This window comes from Eulemur rufifrons, chromosome 16, assembly GCF_041146395.1.
Source record: "Eulemur rufifrons isolate Redbay chromosome 16, OSU_ERuf_1, whole genome shotgun sequence".
In the NCBI taxonomy this organism is placed as follows: domain Eukaryota; kingdom Metazoa; phylum Chordata; class Mammalia; order Primates; family Lemuridae; genus Eulemur; species Eulemur rufifrons.
Genome location: NC_090998.1, coordinates 46,789,272 through 46,811,308, shown reverse-complemented (window position 1 = coordinate 46,811,308; position 22,037 = coordinate 46,789,272). Strand labels below are relative to the sequence as shown.

Here is a 22,037-nt window from a genome sequence, read left to right as displayed (position 1 = left end):
TTTCTAAGCTTCTAAAAAAACTGTAGGCTGAATAAGAAAAGTTGTTTTGAAAGAATCATCTGAAGGAATCCTATGATCTAAGCAGACAGGGCTTGTGCTCAACAATTAAGTTCTAGAGACTCATAGAGGAGCTAAAGGATCTTAGTTCCTTAAAAGTGCTTAGAATTTTATTCCATTCTCAAATCTCAATTTAGTTTCCATAAAAATTATGACATGAGATCCTCAGAGAAACTGGTATATGCTTAAATAGTTTTTCATTTACCAATATTAAAATATTGCAACATGTTCATGCTATTTAACAGAATATGTTCCCATAAAACTGGGACACTTTGGCTCAATGTTGCAAAGAAATCACACGAAGATACTTTTTTCAAAGATAGAATGAAAATAGCACCTTGCATATTGTATGCTCAAAATACTTTTAAAAAATAATACTTCCATTCATAAACTATATATTTTATCTAATTCCCCATATCTGCCCAATATATGCACTCTTGAATAAAAAATTTATACTATAAAACTACCAAATAGGAATCATGTCAACCATATATTGTTACATAAAAATTTTATATTCAGTAGACTCTAAATAGCCACTAAATATATCATTAATAATGCATAAGAGTTGACTACAAAGGACATTCCCCTTTTCAAACTTACATATAAATTTTCTGACGTTGACATCAGTAGGGACCATTTGAGATAAGCATTTCTTAAAAAGGCTCAATAAAACATTCTAAAGAGGAAGGCAAAGGTAAAAGGGATCATTTTCATCTCATTGTATGAAATCCTCAAGATTTATTGTGAAGGTATTCTCTAAGGAAGCGTCACATTGAAGTGCCACAGAATTCACCACTCCAAGCTGTCCTATGTAGAATTCGGTGTCATTGTTATATAATAATCACTAAACACTGATGATGAAGTTGGTGTTGAGTGGGACAAAAATGAGCCCAAAGTTAAATATAACCTAGATGAAAGCTACAGGAGCTGCTAAAAATAAATCAATTGGTTCAATTCTGCTTGTTACTTCTGAAGATGACCAGAAAGAAGCATCCTCCCAAATACAGAAAGAAGAAAAAATTCTTTTTTCCTTTTTCCCATTCCTTACCATACTAGTAGATATTGTGAGTGCCCCTTAAAACACATAAACAAACAAATACAGTCCTCTAGGAATTGATGACATACTTGCACCACACCAAATTAAAAGTAACAAAATTATTAGGAAACTTTTGCCTTTGCACATTTTGTCTGTTTTTCTTCTGCCTTTGTTTTTCCCTAAGGACTGTAGGCTGCCCTCTTTTAAGTTTAGTGGCAACTGGGAAGTGAAGATATCAAAAATGCCAAGCATCAACTTGATCCTAATTTAATTTCTCTACCTTTTGATTATTTTATTATTAATAGTTTAATTTTGGTTCCACCATGCCCTTTCCTCATACATCCTGGTACCTGCCCATCATCCTAGACCAGAGTTTCTCCTGTCTGACTGCATTCTATCTACTCTGTTCCAGGCTATACACACATATTTATTCTGACTTTGCTGCCGCTTGGATGGACAGCTCTCTGTTTCTTGTTCTAATGCTTCCTTGACATACCTATATCAAGCACTATGCTTTCTGACCTTCAGTTTGACAACCCCATGCATTCCAGCCTGAGAGAACACCAGCAGCTAAGTTAGGAGCACCATCCTTCCCACCCTGCTCACTAGAATGACAATATTCCAAGCCTGGGAACAGCAAAAAGGAGATTTCTACTTTCTACCAAACAACTTTTTCTTCTTATTCTGTCCTAGAGAAAAAAAGGAAACCCTCTTTTCTCTTATGCTAATCCATTTACTTATGATTCTTAATGAGGTCTCTCTTGCCTTTCTGAAGGATTTGGTGTCAATAAATTTCCCCTTTATTTTTAATTTATCAGTCTTTTTGGGTTCTTTTCCTTAGCCTTCCAAGTGTATATATCTCCCCAAACCTAAAAATGCTAAGGAAAAAATAACCTCTTTTATACTTGCTTTTCCTCTGAGCTATCGCTATATTTTCTTTCATCTTCTTCAGTTCAAAATTTCATGCAAAGTCTATGTTTCCTCGTAGAACTCTACTTTCTCACCAACTAGGCATTGTGAGTTTCTTGCATTGGGCCTTTCTCATGTAAAGTTTGACTGAATAAATTTTCTCTTGAAGATGAGCTATGACTTCTTAATCTCCAAAGCCTTTGATCACATCTCATGAAAATTTTCTCTGATATTTAACGATAGTCAGTTGTACCTTGTACTTGAGACTTTGCAGTCTTTGGCGTCCCCCTTATCCTGTCACTATTCTTCCATGGTTACTTTTCCTATTCAGGTCCAACATAAGGAGATTTTCATAAAGGTTGTATTATTGACTCTCTTTTTCTCTTTACATACTCTATAATATTATCTACTTCAACAGATTCAGTTGCCACTTTTATTGGTGGTGTGTTCCAATTCACTACTCCTTGCAGTCTTTTCATAAATTATAATTTTTCATTTCTTACTTCTTTCCTAGACATTTTCAAGTGGACACCTCAATAAAATGTTAAATTCACCTAAGTCTGTTCATTGTAATAGCAGTCAGTTCCTAGGCTGAAAAACCCTGAGCCTTTCTTCTTTTTTTCTTTTATAAAACACCCTCTTTAATAGCTCTTGAAAACATCCTTCTTTTCATTTCTCTTTTGGCCACCATGGTTCACATGCTTTTCACCTCACATATGGACAACCACATTTGTCCCCTAAGGGACTGCCTCACTTTCACTTTCTCATCCTGTCTCCTGCATCCCTCCACGTGTCTGGACTCTCTCCAACACATCCCAGCAGGATTAATCTCCCAATGGTACTTCTCAGATTGTGTCACTCCACCACTCAAAAGTCTGTAATGGCACCCCAGAGCCTTCAATCCAAGGCACCATAAAATTTGTCTACATTAAATCTTTGTTGCTCATTTTTCACTATTCCCTACATGTTATTCAAATTGAATAGCACTGAATCAGAAAACGCCTGTTTCACAGGATGTTAATAGGCATTACATGGAAATGATCAAGTAGATTTGAGAAATTCTCTGCCAAATAGTGTATTTATGTCACAATTTTCAACCTCTTCACTATGTTAAGATGCAGTGCAATTTGTTTTATAGAATGCAGAGCCCCAAGATTTCTTTTAGAGCAGAACTTTTTTTTTTTCCAAGAAATTCACTTTCCCTCCATTTACCCAACCCACCTGGATTGTCACTTGATGAAATCACACCCATCCTTCCACACAACTAAGTGATGCCATTTAAAATAAAATCATGGAATTATTTCTAATCATTTCTGAGAAAGGAAAATCTTTCCCTATACTCTCAATTAAAGCTGTATGATTATACCATATTATATTTCACTTTTGAAATTATTCATATCCCTCTCCAGTCCTGGACTGTAAGTATCTTGATACCATGAATGGTGAATAAATCTTATTTATATTCTCAATAGTTCCCTACCACAGTAACCTCAGCCCAAGTAAATAACTTCATGCTAGGATAGTCAAAACTTTATTATAACTATTTATAAAAACTATTTTTAATAGTAATAATGGTTCACTTCTAGCCCCAATGGTGGTAAAATTTATGTACATTTAATTATATAAACTAGTGCTTAAAAATAAAATGACAACCTTAAAAGGTACTTTGTTAGTCATGCAATCCTAAAGCAGACATTGGCACTGGAATCATTGTCTGTAGAAAATGATAAAATTAGATCAATGTATTTGGTTTAAAAGCTGAATTTATTTCAGTAAATAAGGTACAGGATTAACAAAGTACTAAGTAAAACTAGGTAAAGAAATTTTGATCTCATAAAAAACTTTTTTAAAGACTAGTTGAATTTTACTTGGAATTTCTAGGATCAGTTTAACCCAGTTCCTTTGGGGCCAATGTGTAAATTTCATCACCAAAGGCATTGGGCAATGAAGCTATGTTAAGGGATTCCTGGGGTCTCAGGACTCTGGTTGGCTCTAGGCTGGTCCCTCTAGGTGATGGAAATAATTAGACCTTTGAACCTAACCCTTTCCTGACAGGAGTTCATACTGAGCTGAGCCATGTTCCTCAGGGACCCAAGCAAAAATAATCTGACTGTCCTTGATTCAACCTGTGCCCACAGCTGAATACTATAGGTTGAATCACAGTTCCATATATAATGTTCAAACTTGAACTTGAAAGGAGCTGCAAGTGAGAACTACTCTTCATTCTCCATCCTTCTTCACCGTGCTTACACCTCTCTGTAACTTGTATGCATCTCCTGGTGAATAGGAAGATTATTATAAAAGACTATTTGGTTAGGAAAAAATGTTATGGATAATTTCTCTGCAATTTTTGAAGCCATTCTATAAAAACCTGTTTGCAATGGGCCATAAAGGCTTCTAGATTCAAAGAAAAAGAGTATGTTTATACAGAGCATTTTCTGATATAGGCAAAACAGGGACCCCAGATTTGTATACCTATAGAGAGAGTGAATTGAAGATCATTCTAAGAGTCTATTTGCATTGACTGACAATTTGTGGCTCTTTATTTTGTTTGTTTTTATGTGGCTATAGGCAGAGAGGACAGTGCATGGATACCCAGGAGAGACTAGAACAATAAAATAAACAAGATGAATGGCATAGTACCCACACTTGTCTAATATTCAGGATAAGTTTGAAGTCCCATGGGACAGAGAATTTAAGAACAGAAGCTTAAAAATCTGTTTTCATAAAAGACTTTGTGACTCCAAACAAAATCTGATGTTTTAAGATTCACATGGCGAAGTGTGGTGCAGATTTGGATGAGGAGCATTTTTACCATTGCTGCCTGCATCACAGCTTTGGGTCCTTGGGTATCAGTTACTTTGGAAGCATCAGAGGACAGTGTCCCTTACATAGGCAGTGTTTTCTGTTGCTGCTGTGTTATTTTTTCTACTGAGGGCCTTAGCAATGGTGAGAAAGTAATAGTGGAAAAACTCATTTGACTTCTCTTTCAGCTCGTGTGCTTCCCAGAAATATTTGGTAGGGGACATTACAGAGAATTCAGGGTCCTTATAAGGGCAGATGAAGGGTGAGGAGTCAGAAGAACCAGACTCCATTTTTAGTCATCACTTCATCCACTTATTTGTTCAACAGGTGTCAATCGAAGGCCTACTATATGCCAACCAGGGTGGCTACAGTACTAAACAAAACACGGATGCAGATTTTAGTGGAGGAGATACGTAATAAGACAGTAACAGATATAAATAAGATAATTACAGATTATATTCTGTATAAATAAAATAAATAGAAAGGATTCAGTGCCAGTTGGCTTACTAGAGACATTGGACAGCTGTCCTCTCTAGAAAGAAGAGACAAAATTATGAGTAAAAAATTGTACCTTGAACAGAATACCCAGGAGAGCACCGGACTCCAAAGGAAAGCTCAAGGAAAACTCCTGCAACACAGGAGTGTCAGGTCTGGTGGAGGGTAAACAGGTGGCAAGGAAGTAGCTTAGGGCAGAGAGCAGGAAGTGAATTGTAGCTAGGAACCAAACTGCGGCTAGGAACTGTTCCCTGGTGGGAACATGTAATAGGAAAAAGTTCCTAGTAACCCTTAACTGACCTAGAGCTCATTAGCATCTAATTAGCATAAGATGGGTGGAGCTTGGTGGAATTCTGGGGAAGATGCCTGAGTAGTAAGGAAACTGTTATATAACCTACCCTGTTATGGAACACCAACCTGTCAACCACCCCAAAAGGTGGAAAAGGACAATCAATCCTGCCTGGAGAAAGGCAGGACAAACTAGTGAGCTTATAAAAGGGAGCATGTGCTCAGACTTCAGCATCTTTCTCCACTCTTGAAGACTGACCGGTTCAACTCTCTCTGAATATTTTCACTTTGTGTAGTTTCCTTCTTTGCTTTCATTCTTTCTTTCATGTGATAAACTGTACAAAACTGCTCTGTGTTTGTGATCACTCTGTCATAGGCTTGACTGGGTACCAGTACTCATTCTTGACACTGGGAACTAGGACATCAGGGAATAGCCACACAGACGAATCTAACAGGAGGAGGAAGCAAGAGGCCAACTCACGGGAGATCAGAGACTGGCAGGAGCCCAGAGGGACTCGACATTGCAGGGAAAGGGTGAGTGAGTTTTGGTGCTCCATATTCCTTCTGTGACTGCTGTGATCCCAACTGAGGAAGAACTCCTCCTCTACCCATGCAAACCTGACACAGGCCTGGCCAGTGATTTGGACAACCCTCCAGGGCACCGCACCAGACTGGGAGTTCCCGCTCGGCTGCCTGACTCCTGCCCCAGACCTGGGCAGCTGTGGCAGTACCACTGTGAGAACATTGTCTTGGGACTGCATCCTCTCCGAAGAACAAATCCCCAGTTTCTCCACATCCTAGGAGTTCCCAGTGACATCCCCCATGTCCACACAGAGGACTGCAGCAGCACAGAGTTGGTGGACCTAGAGGTGCTTCAGGGTCCTCAGTGCTCTGTCTCACAGGGAGTGTTAACCCATGGGGGAAGGACAGTGCAACGTGCCAAAAGGGTGGCTCTGGCGACAAAGAAAACCAAAGTATGAGCTTTCTAGAGTCTGAGAGCTCCCAGCCTGGGGCTGTGAAAGGTGACTCCACACCATCAGTGGCACAGACTCTGTATTTTGCCTTGCCAGCAGAGAAGGCCTAGCCACTGCTGCTGCTGCCAGGGGAGGCTGGGGTGGGCGAACAAGGAGCTGCCTGAGGAGCTGAGAGTGGTGATAGTGACCTCATTGGCATTGTGGCTCTGTGCACAGGGATTGCAGATGAAGACAGAACCCCTTCCTTTCTCTGAGAGGCACTGTGACACTACTGTTGCAGACAGCTGGAGAGCCTGAGAGCTATGTGTTTGCGGCTGTGGTTGGTGTCCCCACCAGCACCACTTGGGGTACAGAGGGTCATCCTGCCACTGCTACTGAAACTCATTTACCTGCCTGGCCCACTGCTGCCACTATTGGCATCCAAGTAAAAACTACAGTTTCTGCTTAAGGAGGGCAGTGTTAGCAGTCCTCTCCTCAGCTGCTTGTCCTTTCTGGGTAAAGCCTGCCCTCCCTGGAGTCAAGTTCCTGGCACAACTGCATATCCCCTGCCAGAGCACTTCAGCCATAGCCCATAGCCAGCCTGGTAGCTCTGCACACAGGAGGTTGAACTATCTACACCACTTCTCCTGCAGCTGGGCCAGGGTGAGAGCTAGGAATCCGGACACTTTTGTGTCTCTGAAGGGCAAAGACCACTGTCACTTCCATTAAAAGGAGGTGTGAGTTGCTTGTGTGTCTCACAGCTGCCTACCTCTGCTAACCTTGTCAAGGGGGGCCTGCCCTTCCTGTCGCAGGCTCACAGTGCATTCTCCTTTCTCCTGTCTGAGCATTCTTCTGGACCAGAAGATAATCCCACCCCTAACTATCACAGCCAGTGCCCAAACTCAGGGAGGTTTAGGCCTGGTCTCAATATGTTCCCCCAGGACTCAAGTACACCATCCAGGGACCTGGGGAATGGGGATTACTTAACACGGTCCACCACCATGGGCATCTCAACATTCTTCCAGGGGTCTGAGGTCCAATCGACCCAAATTGCCAGCAACATCCCAATGGGTACCTACCTGCATGAGCCAAAAGGCAGTGTACCACAGCTCTTCACACTGAGCAGCAGGGTTCCCAGCAGAGGAGAACAGTGAACCACAAAGCTATCTGTTTTGAGCTGAAGGAATAGAGTACAGATGAGAAAGAACCAGCAAAAAAACTCTGGCAATATGAAAAAACCCTAAAGGATTACACTAGCTCTCTAGCAATGGACTCCAACCAAAAGGAAATTCTTGAAATGTCAGATATGGAATTCAAAATAGGGATCTTTTTTTCTTTATTTTTGATCGACTGTGTCAATTCAAAGGCCTCATCTCCAAGCTCTGAAATTATTTCTTCTACTTGGTCTAGTCTGCTGTTAAAATACGAGATAACATAAAGTGGCCAAACATAAGAATCATAGGTATCACTGACAGAGAGGCACTAAAAGCAAAAAGCATGAAAAACCTATTTGAGGGAATAATGGAGGAAAATGTCCCTGGTCTTGCTAGAGATTTAGACATCTAGAAAAAAGAAGGTCATAAAACTCTTGGAAGATTCATTCCAAATAGGACATTACTAAAGGTACATAATCATCAGATTGGCTAAAGTTAAAGTCAGAGACAAAATCCTGTAGGTTGTGAGATGAAAGCATCAAGTAACTTACAAAGGAAAACTCATCAGACTAACAGGAGACTTCTCAGTAGAAACATTACAAGTCAGAAGGAATTAGGGTCTGATGCCAAAGAAATACAAAAGATTAACTGAGATGACTACAGACAAGTCTATGTGCACAAACGAAAAAATCTAGGGGAAATGGATAAATTTTTGGAAACCCACAACCTCCCAAGCCTGAATCAGGAATAAATAGAAACCCTGAACAGACCAATAATGAGTAATGAGATTGAATCAGCAATAAAAATCTGCCAAAAAGAAAAAAAAATCCTAGGACCAGATGGATTCACAGCTGAATACTATCAGACCTACAAAAAAGAACTGGCCATTATCAAAAATCAGAAAACAAAGAGATGGTGTAAATGTGGTGTAAGCAGAACACTTATATGCTGTCAGTGGAAATGTAAATTAGTATGACCTCTATGGAAAACAGTGTAGAAATTTCTCAAAGAACAAAAAAAGTAGACCTACCATTTGCTTCAGCAATTCCACTACTGGGTCTCTACCCAAAGGAGAAGAAGTCATTATATCAAACAGACATCTGCACTGATATGTTTATTGCAGCACAATTCACAGTTGCAAAGATACCGCATCAACCTAATTGCCCAGCAACTGATGAGTGAATAAAGAAAATGGTGTGTGTGTGTGTGTGTGTGTGTGTTTATGTGTACGTACACACACCATGGAATACTATTCAGCCACAAAAAGAAATGAAATCTGATGTCTTTTGCAGCAACTTTGATGGGACTGGAGAAGATGATGCTAAGTGAAATATCTTAGGAATGGAGAACCAGATACCACATGAACTCACTTAAAAGTGTGAGCTAAAGCATGGGTATACATGGTAATACAGAGTAGCATAATGGACACTGGAGACTCAGAAGGTGAGAGAGTGGAAGGGGAGTGAGGGACCAAAAATCACTGAATGGGTACAATGTACACTATTCAGGTGATGGGTACACTAAAATCCCTGACTTCACCACTATAAATTTCATCTATGTAACAAAAAACCTAAATCTGTAGAAATAAAAGAGCACATTAAAAAGAAAATAGAGTATTTTGATAAATATTATATCAATCTATTAGGGATAAAGGTTAGAAAAAAAAGTTTGCAAGCAGAAAGTGGCCAAGGAAAGTAAGATGTAGAGGAATTCTTGTTTTCTTCTGAAAAATATAAGCTAAAGAACCTCCTGTTCTCCCTGGCTTCTTCTCAATCCAAAACACAATAGTAATGAATATAATTCATTTTTAGTCTCAGAGAAATAAGACTAGATATAATTCTGAAATTCCAAGGTTGTTTTTTAAACCTGGTTATCTAATATTTGGAAAACACTATATTGAAAAAAGTCTCCCATGCTCTGTGATGTTCAGCCCCAGGGCTCTTGGAAGCTCTTGGGACCAACGCACCTAATTCCTACTTTATTACTTCTTGGCTACAGGTCTCATGGGCTCAGCTTAGTTTCTAGTCCTCTTGTTCATTTCCTCTCTATTCTCTGCAAAAGTGCTATACTTGGCATTATTGACTGCAAAGTGGGATAATCTCCCTAACCTGCTTTTCCTTGGTGCTCCTTAAGTTAGGCAGAAAACATCTTTCTTTTTCAGGTTGTTACTAATCATAATTGTGGAAAAACACATGGGGATAGCAAAAATAATAAACATGGATAAGTAAGTTCCACAGTTAATGGAGTTTTAACTGTGCTGGTCTTCAGTTACAGATCTTGCCTCTCTCTGAGATGATCATTTCAGTGGCAATAACTCTCCACCCTGAGCTTTTATTCTTAGAAGTAAGCGTTACCAAGCTTCTTTCTTCATTCTAATTCTGCTCTTATGATCAAATCAAAGCAGAACATTACATTTAATGTCTTCTTGTTTCCAGCATTCATTCATTCATTCACTCACCATTTACTCAGTATATCATTTTATGATAAAGACTGTGTGTGCCAGACATTAGAAATACAAAGATGACTAAAACATACAGTCTTTAATCTATAAAAGAACACAATCTAGGAGCTAACTATGAAGCAGATAATTATGTTGTATTACAAACAACGTGAAATGGGTAAATTCAGATTTCTGTGAGGCTAAGAGGAGAAAAACCTAACCTAAATGGTGATAGTCAAGGAATTTCATCAAGAGGAGTTAAGATCACAGTGAGCTGGTTGAGCTGAGTCTTGAAAGGTGAATGAGATTCACTCCTGGGGTGAATTGGGGTAGGGTGGGATCATGAGTGGTAATAACAGGGATTGGGGTGGGATTGGCAGGTGATATGTCCTGGAAGTAAAAGACGGCACCATGACACATGTACATGGAGAAAGATGAGGGTGGAAAAACACACAGTCTATTCATCTTCAAGCTTTGGAAATAACATTCTGGTTTTTGAGTTTCAGTTTTTAAGGAAATGATTTGCTTAGTTTGCATTTTAGAAAATGATCCTAGAGATGGGGTAAAGAAGACAGTTGGAGACAGAGAATAGCAAGAAATAGTTAGATTCTATTGCAGTAATTTAGAAAAGTCATGACAAAGCAGTGGCTTTGGGAAACAGGAGGACAGATCTGAGAGCTACGAAGCAACTAGAAGAAGATAACGTGTTTAGTTTGGAAGGAATTTAAGTAATTTAGAAATACCATTGGCTTCATTAATATTTGGATACAAGTATTTAAAGTTCCTTTAAGAATATCTGTTCAAAATTTCATGTTCAGTATTCAAGTTTTTCCAGTCTGAATGTTACTGCTTCCAGTAGGCCTTTGGCCTATCCCATAATGATCTGTTAGAATCATCTCCTCACACACAAATTCCAATTTTATCTTTTTACTAGAAAGCAAAATGTAGTTTATGAAAAGACTGGAGCCCCAGGATCTCATCCTAGATTCCATTATAAATTCAAAATGTCAAAAAATTCATAATTACTTCTTAAATCTTTCTATTATGAGATAAAACACTAAGCATAGAACTAAAACACAAGTAATGGGCTAAAATACTCAAAGTTTAAAATAATAGTCATCTCTGTGGGCACAGCATGGGGATGAAACAGGAGAGGAATAAATTCATTTCAGGTGATATTCTAGTAAATTCTTCAGTTGAATGATAGACTTCTGGATATTTATTACATAAATATGCTTCCTTACGCAAATGTTACTTAAAACCTTTTGCATTTATCAAATATATTTAAATAAGATAGAAAACATACAATAAATAATAATGTTCCTTTCTCTCCTTAGCAGATGAAAATATGCTAGAAAAAATTATATATTATGCTCCCTCCCTCCATTTTTCATATTTTGTGTACTTCTTTAATGTGGCATACTTTAATTTTTAAAAAATATTTAAAACATTGTAATAATTCAAAGTACTCCGGAGGAGTAATAGAAAAGCTATTTTTTAGTCCTCTATTTTCCAGGAATTACAAGCTCAGTTAGTGAGGGCTGTGCCTAATTGTTTATGATTGTTTTTCAAGTACATTTGCTTTTCTTGAATGGATAAATGGTGATTAAAAATCCAATAATTACTAAATAGATTTTATATGAGTAATAATTTACTGTTAGGTACAATTAAAAAAATCAGGAGCTACTTGACAGCAAAAAAGAAAAGAGCAGAAATCCTGTTAGCATACTAAAAAAAATTGAAATGATACTTCAAAAAATAAGAGTTTAATTTAAAGGATTAGTTTATTCAAACTGCACATGTCCTCAATATAAAAGAAATTTAATTTTTTTCATCCAATTAGTGAAAGACCATAGTAAAATTACTAAAAAATGAAGTAAATTGTTTTTACCTAGAAGTGTAATAAATCAGAAGCAAATTCTGTCAGATGTTAGTCATTGAGAATATCAATCTATACAATGACTCTGTTGTCAGCTTCAGGTTTGAGACTTAATCATTTCAGGAGCAAGAAAGCCATGAGTCATATTTTACCCAGGAGATACCTGGGTAAAGAGATTCATGCTGTTACCCTCATAAATTTCTTGACAATTTGCCTGAAGGTCAACTGGCAATAAAATAATAAAAAAATTTAAGTTTTGCATAGATTATGTGAAGCCAGATTTAATGAATATTTAGCCTGCATTGTCATTTGGATTCATGTGTATATCCACTGGGAAGTGTGAGATAGCCTTTAAACACAGTAAAACACATACTTGTCCTAAAATTTACATTATAAGTGCATAACATAGAAAGCAGAAGTACTAACAGAATATCTGACCCAGTTCATTTTTTTCTAAAGGGTTAGCTTTTTAAACTATTTTATATTAAAAGAAGCATAATTCATTAATGTATCATTCCTACACGAAATTTAATACATCATGCACCATATTTATTCAAGACTATGGCACAATTACGGCCACAGACCATTGCAAAATAGGCCACAAATAATGCCCCTCACTGTATTTACCTCTTTAAGTAGTTTCCTTTTACATTTACTCCGAGGCTTGGTCACATGGCTTGCTGTGTACATTAGTCCGCTCTGGCTATCATAACCAAATACCACAGTGGCTTCAGTGATGGTAATTTATTTTCTCACAGTTCGGGAGGCTGGAAGTCTGAGATCGGGATACCAGCATAGTTGGGTAAGGGTGAGGGTTTTTTGCTGTGTGGAACACTTGGCCTTGGTTGGTCCCAGAAAATAGTGAGCAAGATTAAGCTCTCTGGTATTTCTTCTTATCAGAGCACTAATATCATCAGACCAGCATCATGTCCTCATGACCTGATTACCTCCCAAAGGCACCATCTCCAAATACCCCTGCATTGGGTATTAAGGTTTTCAACATACGAATTTTGGGTGGACATAAACTTTCAGTCCCTAATACTGTGGCCAATAAATGAGACAATAACAAATATGAAACAAGTAGATACTTCAAAACTATTTGTACATTTGAGCCTGTCCTCTCTTGCCAGGTCTCAAAGGTCTCTTGGGACCCTTGTCATCGCTATCCTATAAAAGAACCCAAGCTAGCCTGCAGAATAATGAAAAACACATGGCCTTGTTCTGTCATCACCCCTGCTGACTCAGATTCACTCAGTTATGGGTAAGATGGCCTAAGAACTGATGATCAGCACTACCACTCTCTGGGACAATTATAACTGAGTCTTAGTATTTTAGAAGCCTCAGGTCTTCTAGTGTGTATGAATTTGATCCATCTTTTGTCTCATCACATCCAGTCTGATCGGGACACCCAAATGTCACCTGCGTTACAGACTTCCCAAATGTACCCCAATTTCTATAGCATGACTTCTGTCTTGACTGCTGGTTCCTACTCTAGCTCCCACAGGATTGGAATCTTTGCCTAAATTTTAGCCTTTTTTATTGGAACATAGTTTCTCTGCTTTATTTCTGCCACCTTCCTCCTCTTTTCTACACTTTCCTCCCACACGTCTTCCTTAAGTGAGCTGATAACAATGCATAGGACACTGCCTTAACCTAAACAGACCTCCTAGCAACAAATGTAACACTGGTTCCCGGACAGTAAGTAAGTATCAACATGGTTCAGAGAGTCCTCTGCTCTATCCATCTGAAGGGACCTTTCAAATATAAACTGTAGTTAATATGTAACCTAAGCTCCTTGGATACTGTGATATGAATTACTTGTCACTTTAAACAGCTATCACCAAAATTCTACCAAAAGAAGCATCCCTCATTCTATCATTTAATTCACAAATATTTATCTAATAACTCCTATGTAGAAGAAGTTCAGTGTGCTAGCCCTAGGGGTACAATGATGGAACAAGATGTAGCCCATGCCTTCACAGAATATACAATCCTTTGGGAAATAACAACAAATAAGGAAACAAGATTATAATACTCTATGGCAGTCTTTTCAGCTGGGTTATCTGAACCTCTGAAAACAGAAAATGATTTGAGTGACTATTTTCTTAGTTCTCCTAATGTTACATAAATATCATGTGCCTCAATGCATAGGGGAAAAGTTAACTAAATCTAAACAATGGATGCATTAGGTCCTAAGACTTATGTCATTAAGCATAATTTTCTCATCAAACTCTAGTTGAGAAAAGCCGGTCTATGGCAATAACCATTGTATAAGGCAGTATAACTAAACAAGCCTGGGGAGATCATAAAAACATTCTGGCTGAGCCTGGAATGATGAGCATGATTTAGTTAGATGAGAAGAGAAGAGAAAAAGGATCCAACAAGAATGTGTGCAGCAATCCCTCGCAAGAGAGATGATGGTATCCTTAGAGAACTAAGAGGAGTAAGATAACTGATGATGCTCCAACAAATATCACAGCAAAATCCAACAGAGACTGAAGTCACTTGTAAGAACTGATACACAGAATTAAAAACATGGTGTCATCTTTATAAAATTGTTCCAATACTAAGTTCAGTGTTATGGGTAAGACATGAATATTGTGATATGTTCTTCATCTTAGCCAATGTCCTCTTGGGTTATATAAGATAATTATTCACTATTTCTATGATTTTTAGACTAAACTAAAGAGAATAAAATATATTAATTAAATGTTAATTTAAAATATATTATTGCTAACAAAAATTAAATATGTGAGGGATTTCCAGTGGACCAAAAAAAAAAAAAAAAGCATATTTACTGGCAACTTGTCTAGTCTATAAGTAACACAGGTCATCACCTTACTGAGTTACAGCTTAATTTTGTTCAACATCATGGGACTCTCAACTTCAGTATTGATTCTGTCTATGTTGATGACATGGTCTTACTATAATAGTATATTTCAGAACCAGTTTCAAGAAACAACCGAATCTATTTGCCAATTACTGTCAGAACGAACAGCTCAATATTAATTATGCCAAAACCAATTCATCATTTTTGGCAAATGTTCTTCTACCCATATAAAAAATACTAAAAATTTTATTCAACAGGTTAGCTTCATTATATGGGGCAATATTATGTAGCAAAATCATCCTGACATGCTTACTACACTACTCAAAATTCTAAATTTTATAGGAGTCTTGAAAGTTATTTTATGATAGAGGTGACAGAAATGAGGCCTACGAAATATTCTAAGTCAAAGTCAACTCTTTAATGCTTCATAGTGTGGAATTCCAAGGCTTCATTAAAACTTTGGTTCATGGCCGGGCGCGGTGGCTCACGCCTGTAATCCTAGCACTCTGGGAGGCCGAGGTGGGCGGATCGTTTGAGCTCAGGAGTTCGAGACCAGCCTGAGCAAGAGCGAGACCCCATCTCTACTAAAAAAATAGAAAGAAATTATATGGACAGCTAAAATATATATATAGAAAAAATTAGCCGGGCATGGTGGTGCATGCCTGTAGTCCCAGCTACTCGGGAGGCTGAGACAGGAGGATCGCTTGAGCTCAGGAGTTTGAGGTTGCTGTGAGCTAGGCTGACGCCACGGCACTCACTCTAGCCTGGGCAATAGAGTGAGACTCTGTCTCAAAAAAAAAAAAAAAAAAAAAAACAAACTTTGGTTCAAATAGCTGACTAGATCCAAAACTGCATGTGAATTAAAGTCCTTGGACTACCATAAAGTAGACTTGCAGAACCATCTTGGTATGAAGATGGCATAGCCTTCCCTTTAGGTAAGAGTAAAAATAAGGCTCTTTGATTTTTTTATAAGAATGTCATTTTTGCAACCCGCACAATCAGAATTCAAAGATGATCTATCTTATTGAAGCAGGCAATACAGAACGTCCAACCACTTCATACCTAACTATGTGCTGTCCCGCTTTAGTCAAAAGTCACCCAATAGATCAAGATACTTTTGTAAATTTACATTTGGATGTAACCTCTCTGCTGCAAGCACATGGTGATGAAAAAGTCTGACAAAAGAAAGCCAAATTAAATAACAAAAGTGATTATAATAACAATATCAACAACAACAACAATAAACATCTCCATTGCCAAGAAACAGAATGGAAACAATGTAGTGAAAGGATGAGCCTGCAGGAATCTGGGACTGGAAACAGTCAATGAAGCAGAAGTTCTGCATGACAGAGAGGACTCTAAGTACTCCATGCAAGATGAGAGAGGAGAAAGTCTGTCTTGTTGATGCAGGCCTGGTGCTGGTCTGGGCCTGCCCTCCATATCCTCAACCCTTCTGAATGAAGGAAGAAAAACCTAGAACAACAGTTTTTTTACACTGGAGCCAAGGGCATATAGGTGAACTTCACAACAAAACTGATTGAAGCTACTCCATGGCTTAAAGCCTAGATTTCTAAGCTTCCAAACAAGCACAAGATGTGGAGCAATGACAACTCTCCTACGCTTCAAAAATCACTTGTCAATAATGTGTATATCTTATGATCATGAACTTCAATCATAGGCACGCACATTTGTGCACAAGAAGAAATGTAAAAGAATGTTTCTAGCAGCATGGCATATAAAAGTTAAAAAATTAGAAATACTTTAAATGTATATCAATGAGAGAATGGATAATTAAAGTATACATATTCATAGAATGGAATCTATGGTGTTAAAATGAATGAGTTAAAGCTATATATTTGAGCCATATCATTTCAAACATATTATTAAACAAATAAAACATGTGACTTTTTAAAAGGACTAGTTCAGATACCCATACATGAGGTCTAGTAACTCATCAAACTTTATAAAAATAGTATATGCAGAAACATACATATATAGTAAACTATGCAAAAAGAACGATAAACCTCAAATTCAGGAATAGAGATGAAGGTATATAGAAAAGATGTGTGGAAGACCCTCTTGTCTGATGGCTTGGACCCCCGTGAATTGCACAAGAGGCTGACAAGGTTTTGGAAATTTTTATACCAGCAGAAACACCACCAGTCTGCATTGAAAAGAACAGAGACAGCATGAAACAAAGGAAGATTAACTCGGTGGGCAGAACCATGGATACAGAGGCCTTGGGTATGGGACTTCCTCAGTTCTAGATGGTGGGGCCACCTCCTTCATTCTAGGGGTCAGGACCACCAACCAGGGCTGAGAGGGCAGAGTTGTTGCCCAGCGGGCAAGCCTTAACCCTGGCAGGCCCAGAAGATAAAGCATCAAACTACAGAGAATTATTCTCAAACCTTACAGCCTAATGAAAATTGCCCTGCTAGGCTGTGAACTTGCTTTAGACCACTGACACATATTTTTTCCCCCATCCAATTTCTCTTTTTTGGAATGAGAATGCCTATTCTCTCTCTGTACCACCACTGTATTTTGGAAGTAACTGACTTGTTTTCTAGGTTTCACAGGTCCACAGATGCAGAAGAATTTTGGCCCAGGAAGGACTATACCCCAAGTCTCACCCATAACTGCTTTAGATAGAATTTGTACTTAAGAGTTGTGGTTGGAATGGTTAAGACATTTGGGGATGTTAGGATCAGGTGAATGTATTTTTCATATGGAAAGGATTTGAATTTGGTGGGGTGCGGTCAGGAGGCAGACTGTTGTGGATTGAATTGTGTCCCTCAAAAAAGATATGTTGAAGCCCTAACCTCCAATACCTCATAATGTGACCTTATTTGGGAACAGGACCAATGCAGATATACAATTAGTTAAGATGAGGTAATCCTGAAGTAGAGTGGGTTTCCAATCCAGTATGACCAACGTCCTTATAAGAAGACAGCCATATGAAAACACAGACACAGGAAGAGTGCCATGTGAAAATGAAGGCATAGATTGGAGTTACCTGGGTCCAGAAGCTGGAAGAGGCAAGGAGGGATCTTCCCCTAGATGCTTCTATGAAAGCACAGCCCAGCTGACATTTTGATTTCAGATTTTTAGCCTCTAAACAAAGAGAGAGAATAAATTCCTACTAGTACAACCTCTGTGGACAGTAATACGGAGACACCTCAAAGAGCTATAGGTAGAACTATCATTCGATCCGGCAATCCCATTACTGGGCACCTACCCAAAGAGGGGAAAAAAAGACATTCTGTAAAAAAGACATCTGCACTAGAATGTTTATAGCAGCACAATTCACAACTGCAAAGATGTGGAAACAACCCAAGTGCCCATCAATACATGAGTGGATTAATAAAATGTGGTATATGTATACCATGGAGTTCTACTCAGTCACAAAAAACAATGGTGATCTAGCACCTCCTGTATTATCCTGGCTAGAGATGGAGCCCATTCTACTAAGTGAAGTATCCCAAGAATGGAAAAACAAGCACCACATATGCTCACCATCAAATTGGTATTAACTGATCAACACTTAAGTGCACATATAGTAGTAACATTCACCGGGTATTGGGCAGATGGGAGCGGGGAGGATGGGTATATACACAACTGAGTGTGGTGTACACCGATTGGGGGATGGAAGCTCTGATTTGGGTGGGGCATTGTAACCTAAATATTTGTACCCTCATAATATGTTGAAATAAAAAATAAATAAATAAATAAATAAATAAATTTTAAAGAAACTAAACCACCCAGTTTGTGGTACTTTGTCATGACAACCCTAGGAAGTGCTTGTAAAAGATTTATAATTAACAGATACAATTTGATGTAAGTTCACATGATTCTTACATAAAACAAGTAAGGGAAGCATTATTATTATTCTTATAACCCCTACTTACAGTGCATTTAACAGAGGCTCTTATGGGTTATGTGATTTCTCCATGATTTGCAAATCAAGTTAATTGCACTACTGAGACTTTAAGCTAGGTTTTCAGAAACCTACACCCTTTATAGCACTGAAGGTATTGATATCCTCTGTTTCTCTTCCTTGTAGATAAATCTTGTGTGTATGAGTGTGTGTGTGTGTTAATATCTATGGTAACTGCCAAAGAACCTTGGTAAACTTTTAAAGCAATTCATGAAGCATATCTGATAAAGGGCTAAACAGGAATGGAGACGCACTTTTTGATGGTAACTTTATTTGTGTACTCTGAATAGGAAACTGAGAAATAAACGGATATCCAATGGCCACAGGGAATTAGAATAGCACTTAGTTATTAATATGAGCAAGCCAAGTTCTGAATATAAATCTCTATTATTCAAAATGAAGAGACTACTAAAAACATAATAAGAAATCTATACATACACAATTTTAAAAAACCATAGTCTTAGTTGTTGGAATCTCAAACTTAATCTTTTTATCATCATGTCAAATAATTTACCTTTTAATTGTATATGGACTGTGTCAAGCTTTAAATGAAGATATTTCATATACATTTGCATACTTTTGATTTGACTCATATTTTAAATTTCCTTAATCAGTAAAACTTCAGCCACTTGAATATCAAACTTATATATTATGAACCTGTCAGCATGGCTTTAGTGAGTATCCAAATGAGAACTGGCAATATTCTCTTCTCTAATCTTACGGTTCTCCTTTTGTAAGCAGAACTTGAATATCTAAGCATATCCATATAAAGGCAGAAGGACAGGATTATATAAATTTAACCAAATATACAAATTTAGAATGCCACTGGTGAATCTGGAAAATATCACTATGCAACAAGATGTGGCACACTATACAATGTACATTATTTTAATAATCACCTTAATTGCCAGCTCTTATCTTGCTATACTTCAAAATGGAAATGCATTAAAGTATATAATATGATTTCCCTTTCAAAAACAGTATGAACATTCATTAATAAACTATTAACTCTATTTGTCACCAAGTAAATAGAGACTTTGATTCTAGTTTCAGCACTACCAATAACTGTTGTTACTTACCCTCTTTGGACCCAGTTCCTCATATATAAAATGTGATGCACTTCCAGGTTCCTACCAGCTCTAAACTTCAAATGTAAAATCATCAATCATTGTCTGACATTTAATTTCAGTTCAAAAAAATACATAAATGGAAAACTGAATATATAGTACCACAATAACATTTAACTTTTGATGTTTATTTGAGTCTAAATTCAACCAAAACAATTTTTTTTTGGCCTTGGATACTTGCTGAATAAAGATAACAATGGCCAGATACTTTAGAAAGAACCAAAACTTTATATAAATTCATCTAATTTGTGACACCAGCCACTTAAGCAGTGTATCTATTTATGTTGAGAACTCAATGCAAAATGATTACTCTATAAGGAATAGTCTTTTCTGTTTTCAGATACCAGCTTTGAAGGCTGTAAAATTTAGTGAGCACTGTCGTTAATTACATCTAACTTATATACATAGTATCTCCTAAAATGTAACTGTACAATAACTTCACCTTGTCATAATACTATCCCAAATGCTTTGAGACCAAATTACCTAAGCCCCATAATAAAAACCAATTAACGTTTACTATTTTCTGTAGCAAAGGACACATAGATATTTATAAAAATATAACAATTTAGAATGAGAAAAATAGACTACTTTTGATATTGTTATATAATATCAAATACAAATATTTTTAGTGATTAAAGATTAAGTTTTATTGTCAAAATTTTAGTTATAAAGAAAATTTTAAAATTATCCTTAATGACCAAGATGTGTCATATTATATAATGTATATTATTTTAAATAATCATGATTAATATATCTTTCAGCCAGTAGGATTAAGAATCACAATAGTTTCAAAAATATGTAAAAATTATCTTTCCATCTAATACAAGCAGAGTCCCTCATTAACCTTAACTTGGTACACTTCAAAAGTAAAATCTTCTTCCATTAGCCAACATCTATAGAGTTTTCATTATTCTTTTAGTAAGTTCAGAATATAAAATCAGATGACACTAAAGTGAAAATAATCACATCTGTAATCTAAATATAGATAACATGGATACAATTTGTATAATTTTAAAGTTACCTGAATTAGAGAGAGAACTCGAGTTTGCAACTTTTCTCAGGGCTCAGGGCTGAGAACAGAAGCAACTAATCATTAACTTTTAGCTAGAAGCAAACTTGCACACATGTCTCCAGAGATTCTCTGCTTTGCCCTTCCCTCTCTTTTTTCTCAAGTAGGGGAAAGGTAGATCTCTCTCTTTTTGAAGAACCTGCCTTGACATGCGCAATTAGTTCATACTTTCCACAGTGTAAAGTAAGCTAGGCTTCAATTATTTCCTGGGTCAAAGAAGGTGAGCAAGTCTGGCAATTGGAACTGCTAAATTTAACCTTCAGATATTCCCTTTATGTGATGTTGATGTAGCCACATTTCAAGCATATTTTCCATCAGGTGATTTAATATCATGTATAGAACACAGTGCAGAAGTACTATACTATATACTTTAATGTGTCAGTGAATCTTCACTGAGTCTGAGGCTTAGGTAACTTGGTAAGTGGTGAACAAAAAAACAAAGAGGCCAAGGTCATGTTTTGAATCCCTTGAGGGCCAGTTAGTTTCATTTTGCTGCCTGATCACACCTCACACTCCCTATATGGTCACCCATTATGTAAGTGCATGCTCTCTGTAACAAAGGGTCCTCAAGCTAAGAGTATGAATGAATCTAATGGTGGGTCAGTAGTGCCATTTTTGCATTTCAAGAAACTATAATAACCTTCGGAAAAATGAAGTGCTAACATTTATGGAATGCTTCTCATATTCTAGATAGGTATTTTACCAAACAATTTATACCCATAAGCTCATTCTCTAAACCATATAATATAGATATTATAATATTATATGGTAAACATTTTAGGTATGATGACACTGTGGCTCAGAGTTTTGATTACTTATGTAAGGCCATATACCTGGGAAATATTGGGTCCTGGATTCCAACTCTAGATTGTCTGTATCCAACGCCCATGTTCCTCTCCATTGAACAGAAAGACAGACTCTCCGTGATCAGTGGGTGAGGAGCATTTGATTTCCCATGTGAAAGATACAATTTTTTAGACCTGAGCACTAAGCAATAGCCTGTTGTAAAATATGGTTCCCAAAGATTTTAATAGACTATATTTCTAAATGTGTATAATCAT

General features: G+C 37.3%; 1 protein-coding gene across 5 annotated transcripts in view; it reads right to left on the bottom strand.

The window, feature by feature from the left end:
* Positions 1 to 21,032, bottom strand: part of SLC16A7 (solute carrier family 16 member 7) — a 92,611-nt gene extending 71,579 nt beyond the window's left edge. For 2 of the 5 annotated variants that reach the window (XM_069490069.1, XM_069490074.1), the window contains exon 1: positions 20,929 to 21,032. The gene's annotated coding sequence lies outside the window, so the exon portion shown is untranslated. Of the gene's footprint in view, positions 1 to 7,622; positions 7,721 to 17,859; positions 17,958 to 20,928 lie in introns of all 5 variants that reach the window. The other 3 variants (XM_069490068.1, XM_069490070.1, XM_069490071.1) reach the window with 3 other exon arrangements.
* Positions 21,033 to 22,037: the final 1,005 nt, after the last annotated feature.